This window comes from Bufo bufo, chromosome 8 (genome assembly GCF_905171765.1).
Source record: "Bufo bufo chromosome 8, aBufBuf1.1, whole genome shotgun sequence".
NCBI lineage: Eukaryota > Metazoa > Chordata > Amphibia > Anura > Bufonidae > Bufo > Bufo bufo.
Window position 1 is genome coordinate 44,269,718 of NC_053396.1, and position 10,676 is coordinate 44,280,393.

Sequence of the window (10,676 nt, forward strand, 5' to 3'; positions counted from 1 at the left end):
ATAGTCGGCGGTCCAGATCCTCTCGTTGGCGCTCTCCGTACGGGTCCTCGGGCGCATCGGAGGAGTCTGTGCGTACACCGCGTTCCAGACGGGGGCAGACCGGGTCCTGCGGATGGGTCCAGGGCCCCTAGCCTGGCTACTTCGGCAGTACACAGGGAAGTCATGCCTGTACCTGCAGCTTCGGCGCCGATGCCTCCTTCATCTGGTGAGTACCAATATGCTGGGGCCTGGGGGGCGGATCCAGTACAGGTTTAGAGGTGTTATTGAAATCGTTATTGGATAAGTTGCCCTCCTTGTTGCCCCCAACGGCTCCTGTGCCTAACCCGCTGGCGATGGGATCTGATCCGCAGGAGGCCTCGTCGTCCTGCGGTGGCGTCCCCCCAGTATTGGCGGGTGTGCACAAGGATTCGTTTTTCTGCGGTGTCAGTCCTTTAGGTTCTCACTTGGATGAGGCGGTGAAGGAAAAAAATTGGTCCAATCAATTTGTGGACATTTGGTCCCTGATATCAGTGGACCAACATACGGTAGATAAGGAAAAACGTTTTTTGGATAAGCCGAATGACCGGAGGGTGAAGGTGTCGAAGTCAATGAACAATTGGTTTCAGGCATTTTCAGTCCTGGTTTGCGTTATGGGTCAACGTCACCCTGAGCGCTGTTCGGAATTGTTCATTTACTTGGACACTATTTATAGCGCATATAAGGCCCATGGAGGAAGTGCGTGGTGGAGATATGATGAGTTTAGGAGAGGTTTGGCGCTGCAGCCAACGCTGGGGTGGGGGGTAGGCTACGGATGTTTGGTTTCGCCTGATGGTGTACCAAAGACCACCTTCCTTTCAAGGGGCGGCCACTGGGACCGGGGCCTTCGCAGCCCAGGGACCAGTGGCCGTCCGACGACCGGGTGCGTGCTGGTTGTTTAATGAGGGATTCTGCAAGTATGCCGGTTTGTGCAGATACAAGCACGAATGCTCGGCATGTGGGGGCTCCCACCCAGCAGGCCGGTGTGCCAGGTCCCAAGTTAAGCCCGGGAAACTTCCCTCCCCTTTCGAGCAAAAGGACGCCGGTCAGCGTGGTAGAGATGGGGCCGTGGCTAGACAGGTATCCCAATAGGGAGGCAGCTTCCACTTTGAGTACTGTTTTTTCTGAGGATTTTTTCATTCCGTTTGTTCTTAAGAGGTTCCCGTTTTTTTCTGATAATCTTAAGTCGGTCAGAGAAAACCCGGAGGTACTTGAGGCTAAGTTGTGGAAGGAGGTGTCAGCAGGGAGGATTGCCGGCCCGTTCGTAGCCCCCCCTTTCCCTAACCTGCGGGTTTCTCCATGGAGTGTGGTTCCCAAAAAGGGGACTGGTAAATTGCAGCTCATACATCACCTATCTCACCCTCGGGGTTCGTCCGTTAATGATGCTATCCTGCAAGAGGAGGCGTTGGTGACGTATTTCTCATTTGATAGGGCGGTGGCTCTGGTGAGGGCAGCAGGTCGGGGGGCTCTCATGGCAAAATCCGATATAGAGTCGGTGTTTAGACTTTTGCCCATTCACCCTGATTGTTTCCATTTGCTGGGGGGTTGTTTTGAGGGCCTGTTTTATTATGATATGTGTTTGCCTATGGGGTGCTCCATTTCGTGCCATTATTTCGAGATGTTCAGCTCATTTTTGGAATGGGTGGTGCGTGTCGAATCGGGGCTGTCGTCGGTGATTCATTATCTTCACTACTTTCTGTTTATAGCACCGGGAGATGGTGACGGCTGTCTACTTTTCTGGAGCTAATGGCGCGATTTGGTGTCCCATTTCGGCGGAAAAGACGGAGGGTCCGGTGACTTGTCTCTCTTTTCTGGGCATTGAGATAGATACGGTTGCTATGGTGTTCCATCTCCCTTTGGAAAAATTGATCAATCTCATTGGTTTGATTGATGGGTTTTTGGTAGTGAAGAAGGTTTCCTTGCATCAACTCCAGTCGCTCTTGGGTTTGCTTTGTTTTGCTTGCCGAGTTATGCCCATGGGCCGGGTTTTTTCGCGCGCCTCTCATTGGCCACGCGTGGGGTCCGGTCCCCTCGGCATCATATCCGGCTTACGAAATCTCTGAAGGCTGATTTAAAGAGGACCTTTCACTACTCTACAAACTAAAAACGAACTATATCAGTGGGCAGAGCGGCGCCCAGGGGTCCCCCTGCACTTACTAGTATGTCTGGGCGCCGCTCCGTTCGCCCGGTATAGGCTCCGGTGTCTGCGCTCCCTCTGCTGTACTGGAGTGATTTCTTGTATGAGGCATGTCCCTTGCTGCAGCGCTGGCCAATCGCAGCGCACAGCTCATAGCCAGTGTCACAGCCACTATCTCTGGCTGTGACCTTCCGTTCTTGCTCGTTCGGTGCTCCTCGCTGAAGTTCTGTTTCTGTGTGTCATTTGTGGTTCTTTATGGGTTAACTCCCCTGTGTGCTTATTAGGAGTTAATCCTCTGTCTGCTCCATGGGTGTGGTCTCTCTGCTGCACCCATGGAACCTGTATATAAGGCTGAGGTTTCCTCAGTTCTATGTCAGCTCTCCTGGTGTGTGTTGTGTCAGTTATGTTTTAGTTACTTTGTGTTTATTCTGATGTCTGTGTTCAGCAAGCCTTTGCAGCAGAGTGGCATGACAAGGCCATGCAGTTTACTACTGGTGGAGCAAGTCCTTCTCTGCTCATTGCCACTCCTGCTCCCTTGCGTGAACTCCTGTTTGTATTATTAGTTGCCCTGTTTTGTATTCATATGTCTGTGTTCAGCAAGCCTTTGCAGCAGAGTGGCATGACAAGGCCATGCAGTTTACTACTGGTGGAGCAAGTCCTTCTCTGCTCATTGCCACTCCTGCTCCCTTGCATGAACTCCTGCTTGTTATTTTTTGCTCTGTTTTGTATTTACCTGTCTGTTATGTTTGCCTATGTGCCGTCGGTACCTTCTGGTACCTGTAGTCCATTCGCTCCTGCTGTCACTGTCTAGGTCACGCTCCAGAGTGGACCCTGGCAACTTTCTGCGGCTAAGTCTAACCCTACCATCTAGGGCTCTAGTGAAAACCAGGAGTTGCTTAGTTACGCCCCTCTGGAGTATTACTAGACAGTGGCACAGTGGGGGTTTTCTCCCACTGTGCTGACGGTACATAGAGCTCATGTTTCATCTGTGCTGCTTTCTATGTTTCTGTTTGTGCAATAAACTCTTATGTGTCTGTACCTGATTTCCGTTTATTGCTTGACGACGCGGTGGTCTCTCCTGGGACCTCCAACTCGTGACAGAATGAACAAGTGAACTTTCACAGAGTTTTTTTTTGTTCTGTTTTCTGCTTATCTGTGGTGTGTGTGCTTTCTGTATTTCCCTCTGTATGCTGCCCTTAGGTATCGGATTTGGTTGCCTTGGTGTACTGGCTGCGGTGTTCTCCGTGTTTGCTGGTTGCCAGGGGTGACGTCCGGTTTAACCTTTTTTGCTTGCAGTTCTGCCTACGGCCGTGTTTTCCGTTATCGGCGCAGGTATCTGCTCCTGGGCCTCCGGAAGGGGGTGTCAGCATGTCTGACCAATCAGTTCTTGGCAGACATGCCATTCTCTGGAGGGAGAGTGGAGGGGGAGGTGTTAGCACACTGCAGTTCACCATGACTTTTGTGGCCGTGTAGGCTGGCTGCATTCCTCTTGGCGTACTGGCTGCGTTTACCGTGTAGGCTGGTTGCTAGGGGCTGCGTGCTGGCTGCGGTCGTCTTATGTGTTCTGCTTGTGTACCTCTGTACCCCTTTGATTCTGATTTTCATTGTTTTCCTGTCTGGTTCCTGTTCCTGGTCCCAATCCTCCGGAAGGGGGTGTCTGCATGTCTGGCCAATTAGTTCTTGGCAGACATGTCATTCTCCGGAGGGAGAGTGGAGGGGGAGGTAACTTCATGGTGCGGTTCACTTGACGTGTATGCTGTGTTGGCTGGCTATCTTCCCCTGGCGTACTGGCTGCGGACCCTCCGTGTAGGCTGGTTTTCAGGGGTCGGGCTGGTTGCGGTCGTTGTATGTGTTCCTGCCCTTGTACCTCGTCACCCCTTTGATTTCTGTCCCCTTGCCTGGTTCTGTTTGGTTTGTTGCCCCATTTCTTCCCCTTTCTGTTTGGGAGGAGAGGGGGGGGGCTTTGAGGGGTGGGAGTGTCACAGCCACTATCTCTGGCTGTGACCTTCCGTTCTTGCTCGTTCGGCGCTCCTCGCTGAAGTTCTGTTTCTGTGTGTCATTTGTGGTTCTTTATGGGTTAACTCCCCTGTGTGCTTATTAGGAGTTAATCCTCTGTCTGCTCCATGGGTGTGGTCTCTCTGCTGCACCCATGGAACCTGTATATAAGGCTGAGGTTTCCTCAGTTCTATGTCAGCTCTCCTGGTGTGTGTTGTCTTGTCCTGCTCCTGGTTTGTACTTTCTCTCCCATGCTGCTGACCCATGGGATCCGTGTCTGTCTGTGCTCTGTGGGTTTCCCTACTTGTTCATTTGCGTCCTCTTTTCTGTCTTTCTGTTCTGCCAGTTATGTTTTAGTTACTTTGTGTTTATTCAGATGTCTGTGTTCAGCAAGCCTTTGCAGCAGAGTGGCTTGACAAGGCCATGCAGTTTACTACTGGTGGAGCAAGTCCTTCTCTGCTCATTGCCACTCCTGCTCCCTTGCGTGAACTCCTGTTTGTATTATTAGTTGCCCTGTTTTGTATTCATATGTCTGTGTTCAGCAAGCCTTTGCAGCAGAGTGGCATGACAAGGCCATGCAGTTTACTACTGGTGGAGCAAGTCCTTCTCTGCTCATTGCCACTCCTGCTCCCTTGCATGAACTCCTGCTTGTTATTTTTTGCTCTGTTTTGTATTTACCTGTCTGTTATGTTTGCCTATGTGCCGTCGATACCTTCTGGTACCTGTAGTCCATTCGCTCCTGCTGTCACTGTCTAGGTCACGCTCCAGAGTGGACCCTGGCAACTTTCTGCGGCTAAGTCTAACCCTACCATCTAGGGCTCTAGTGAAAACCAGGAGTTGCTTAGTTACGCCCCTCTGGAGTATTACTAGACAGTGGCGCAGTGGGGGTTTTCTCCCACTGTGCTGACGGTACATAGAGCTCATGTTTTATCTGTGCTGCTTTCTATGTTTCTGTTTGTGCAATAAACTCTTATGTGTCTGTACCTGATTTCCGTTTATTGCTTGACGACGCGGTGGTCTCTCCTGGGACCTCCAACTCGTGACAGCCAGGCTATGAGCTGTGCGCTGCCATTGGCCAGCGCTGCAGCAAGGGACACGCCTCATACAAAAAATCACTCCAGTACAGCAGAGGGAGCGCAGACACCGGAGCCTATACCGGGCGAATGGAGCGGTGCCCAGACATACTTGTAAGTGCAGGGGGACCCCTGGGCGCCGCTCTGCCCACTGATATAGTTAGTTTTTAGTTTGTAGAGTAGTGAAAGGTCCTCTTTAAAGGTATGGCGTTCCTTTTTAGGTTCCTATAATGGTCACACTTGCTTTATTTCTGCAGAAGTTTCAAACTCGGAACTGGCATTGTGGTCTGATGCGGCCGATTCCTGTGGTTTTGGTACAGTCTTAGGCACGGAGTGGTGTGCATCTTCTTGGCCTGAGGATTGGTGCGTCTCAGGGCTTGTTCCGAACCTTACGTTGCTGGAGCTGTTCCCTATAGTGGTGGCGGTGGAGATTTAGGGGGAGCGTCTGGCCAATCATCATGTTTGTTTTTGGTCTGATAATTTGGGGACTGTTCAGTGTATTAATCGTTTGTCTTCTTCATCCCTCCCGGTTTTATCGTTGCTGCGGCACCTGGTCCTCCGTTGTCTGGAGCGTAATATCTATTTTAGGGCCAGGCATGTTCCTGGGGTGGAAAACCGGATCGCTGATGCTCTTTCTCGCTTCAATTGGCAGGTTTTTCGGGAACTGCTTCCGGAGGCGGAGCTGGATGGAGTGGAATGCCCGCGGTACCTGTGGCAGCTAGTGGTCAACGGTTGATGTCCCTTGTGAGTGTGTCGGTGTCACCGGCGACGTGGAAGGCACATGGTAAGGCCTGGGCAGACTGGTTGGCTGTGCGTGGGGTAAGAGATGTCGCGAGGAGGGATGATCTTCGTTTGGAGGTTACTGTTGAATGGCTGTTGGGGCTGAGGTCTCTGGGGGTTTCTGCACCGGTTGCGCGGCGGCGGTTGGCAGGGGTGGCATTCTACTTTAAGTTATGTGGATGGACGGATGTGACGAAGAACTTTGTGGTGAGGCAAGCCATGAAGGGTTGGCAAAGGGAGTATGTAGTAAGGGACAGCAGACGACCTATTTCTTTCACCCTACTTTGCAAGTTGATTTTTCATCGGCCTTTGAGCGTTCTATGGCAGCGGCTAGTTTCAGTCTCGACTTCTTTGCAGCTCTGAGGGTGGTGGAACTCGTGGCTCCTTCCGGCACCAGACCGGGTGGCATGTTGGATTTGGATGTTGTGCTTGGTAATAATGCTCTCAGGGTCCTTATTAGGAGGTCGAAGACAGACCAGTTTGGGAACGGGGTATGGTTACCAATATCACCGGTATCGGGAGTAGTTTGTCCAGTTCGGTTGGTATCCGAGTATAGATCAGTTAGGATGGGGGGCGTTAATTTTTTTGCTCATGCTGATGGGTCCCTTTTTACAAAATTTCAATTTTCTTCGGTGTTGCGCAAGTGCTTGCGGCATTCAGGGGTGGATCCTGGTGAATTCGGTACTCACTCTTTTCGCATAGGCGCTGCCACAGAGGCGGCGAGGGCAGGTTTATCTGAATCGGAGGTGATGCGCATTGGTAGATGGCGGTCGGCTTGCTTTGCGAGATATATCCGCCCTGATTTGCTGCTGTGAGTTGCTGAGCTTGCGGAGGTTTATATATATATATACAGTCAGGTCCATAAATATTGGGACATCGACACAATTCTAACATTTTTGGCTCTATACACAACCACAATGGATTTGAAATGAAACGAAAAAGATGTGCTTTAACTGCAGACTGTCAGCTTTAATTTGAGGGTATTTTCATCCAAATCAGGTGAACGATGTAGGAATTACAACAGTTTGCATATGTGCCTCCCACTTGTTAAGGAACCAAAAGTAATGGGACAGAATAATAATCATAAATCAAACCTTCACTTTTTAATACTTGGTTGCAAATCCTTTGCAGTCAATTACAGCCTGAAGTCTGGAACGCATAGACATCACCAGATGCTGGGTTTCATCCATGGTGATGCTCTGCCAGGCCTCTACTGCAACTGTCTTCAGTTCCTGCTTGTTCTTGGGGCATTTTCCCTTCAGTTTGGTCTTCAGCAAGTGAAATGCATGCTAAATCGGATTCAGGTCAGGTGATTGACTTGGCCATTGCATAACATTCCACTTCTTTCCCTTAAAAAACTCTTTGGTTGCTTTTGCAGTATGTTATGGGTCATTGTCCATCTGCACTGTGAAGCTCCGTCCAATGAGTTCTGAAGCATTTGGCTGAATATGAGCAGATAATATTGCCTGAAACACTTCAGAATTCATCCTGCTGCTTTTGTCAGCACTCACATCATCAATTATTACAAGAGAACCAGTTCCATTGGCAGCCATACATGCCCACGCCATGACATTACCACCACCATGCTTCACTGATGAGGTGGTATGCTTAGGATCATGAGCAGTTCCTTTCCTTCTCCATACTCTACTTTTCCATCACTCGGGTACAAGTTGATCTTGGTCTCATCTGTCCATAGGATGTTGTTCCAGAAATGTGAAGGCTTTTTTAGATGTCGTTTGGCAAACTCTAATCTGGCCTTCCTGTTTTTGAGGCTCACCAATGGTTTACATCTTGTGGTGAACCCTCTGTATTCACTCTGGTGAAGTCTTCTCTTGATTGCTGACTTTGACACACATTCACCTACCTCCTGGAGAGTGTTCTTGACCTGGCCAACTTTTGTGAAGTGTGTTTTCTTCACCAGGGAAAGAATTCTTCGATCATCCACCACAGTTGTTTTCTGTGGTCTTCCGGGTCTTTTGGTGTTGCTGAGCTCACCGATGCGTTCCTTCTTCTTAAGAATGTTCCAAACAGTTGTTTTGACCACGCCTAATGTTTTTGCTATCTCTCTGATGGGTTTGTTTTGTTTTTTAAGCCTAATGATGGCTTTCTTCACTGATAGTGACAGCTCTTTGGATCTCATCTTGAGAGTTGACAGCAACAGATTCCAAATGCAAATAGCACACTTGAAATTAACTCTGGACCTTTTATCTGCTCATTGTAATTGGGATAATAAGGGAATAATACAAAACTGGCCATGGAACAGCTGAGAAGCCAATTGTCCCATTACTTTTGGTTCCTTAACGAGTGGGGGGGCACATATGCAAACTGTTGTAATTCCTACACCGTTCACCTGATTTGGATGTAAATACCCTCAAATTAAAGCCGACAGTCTGCAGTTAAAGCACATCTTGTTCGTTTTATTTCAAATCCATTGTGGTGGTGTATAGAGCCAAAAATGTTAAAATTGTGTTGATGTCCCAATATTTATGGACCTGACTATATATATATATATATATATATATATATATATATATATATATAAAAATAAAACATTTTGATATGTGTTCATGGCTGGTATGTGTCTCATGGTTTTTCTCTTTCAGGGGCTGTTCGTCCGGTGGAGCAAAGGGCGGACTGCAGGCCTGGAGGTCGGAGCCTTGGATTCAGGGAAGTGGAAGTTTTATGGAAGGGTATACGGGGGCTTCGTTGGTCTCAACTGTTACCTGAAGTGGTGGATTTAGGTCTCCGGTCGGCGGGACCGGTCATATTGATGCTCCTCAAATGATCTCTGCGCCCTGCGGCTGACGGAGTTAATGGTGCTTATGTGTTCCGATTTGGAAAGGTTTCCGGCCTTTTTTTAAAGAGTTAGTGATCGTATGGTCGGAGGTGGTGCCCCGAGTGGTGTGGCATGGAGCTCGGAATGGGGAGGCACTGGAGAGGTGCTGAAGAACCTTGAATGCCCGGATTTCCCGTTTTGTGCGCTCCCGAGGTGGGGTGGTGGTTCGGCACCGACAGTTGGAAGGTGACAACAGGGCGTTGATGAGGCCGGATGGTGTGCACCTTACGGACATTGGTCTAGACATATTTTTGTCTGGCCTACAGGATGGCATTGAACAAGGTTTCTGTTTGCTGGGTGGTGGTCGAAGTCCCGTTTAGATGTCGGTCCTCCTCCGTGGCGGCAATTTAGACAAAAGGAGCTGGTGATAACAGATTTGGCGCACGTGCCCCCTGGGGTCCAGGGGTTGGTACACCGCACCAAAGGAATGGTTGGCGAAGGAGCTTAATTTGCCGTTGTAATGTTTAGCTGTGGCCGATCATCACCCAGTAAAACAAGTTAAAATAACAAACGGTGTCCGTGTCCTTTGTTATGGTAAAGGTTCCTGAATACCAGCAGTCCAAATGTGACAGTCACTTATGCTTGTCTAATCCCAGATGTGCAGTATGAGAGGCTTTTTTCACCCCAGTAACCAAAAAGCTGTATTTCTGTCCTAAATGTGACAGTCACTTATGCTTGTCTAATCCCAGATGTGCAGTATATTAGAGGGTTTTTTCACCCTAACCAAAAAGCGGTATTTCTGTCCTAAATGTGACAGTCACTTATGCTTGTCTAATCCCAGATGTGCAGTATATCAGAGGCTTTTTTCATCCCAGTATGCCAAAGCTGTATTTCTGGACTTGCAGATATGCAGATAGCCTGTGCTGGTGCACTATCGTTGCATAAAATGGCTGCCGATCATGTATTGATATTGACTAACTGAAGAAAAAAAGTTTGTTTTCAGCAGTAGTTGGCTCAGTGCAGGCTTAAAAAAATTGTGCACTGCACCCACAAAACACATTTGCAGTAGATCGCTGAGTACAAAATACAGTTCTTGATAAGATTTCTCCCTGATCTCTCCCTCACAGCAGCTGCAGCCTTTCCCTACACTAATTTGAGCAGAGTGACGGACGGCGCTACGTGACTCCAGCTTAAATAGAGGCTGGGTCACATGCTGCAGTTGGCCAATCACAGCCATGCCAATAGTTGGCATGGCTGTGATGGCCTTTTGGGGCAAGTAGTATGACGCTTGTTGATTGGCTGCTGTGCAACCTTTCAAAAAGCGCTATAAAAATCGCCGAACACCGAACCCGAACTTTTACGTAAATGTTCGGGTTCAGGTCCGGGCGCCGAAAACCCTAAAGTTCGGTACGAACCCGAACTTTACAGGTCGGGTTCGCTCAACTCTAGTTGTACCCTAATAAAAAAAAAATAATAAAAAAACAGCGTTGGCTACCTCGTCCTCCTCCACTGCCGCGTCCACCTACACCGCTATGTCCACCGCCTCCTCAAAATCCTACTCCATATGGACCTCCACCTCATAAATAAAGTTTTTATTTTTTTATTTGTATGTATTATTTTATGTCATTTCACAAATTGGTCTGTTGCATTTTTCAGGTGAAATTCACAAATTTTTGGGTGTGGTATACCACTCCTATACCTAGTAGACAGGTAAATAAAATTAAATATTTTGTTACATTTTTGGGTGAAATTCACAAATTTTTGGGTGTGATATACCCATGCTCTACCTAGTAGACAGGTAAAAAAAAAATCACAAATTTTTCATTTTCGGGTGACATTCAACAATTTTTGGCTCTGATAGACCCCTACTCTACCTAGTAGACAGGTTAATAAATTTCAC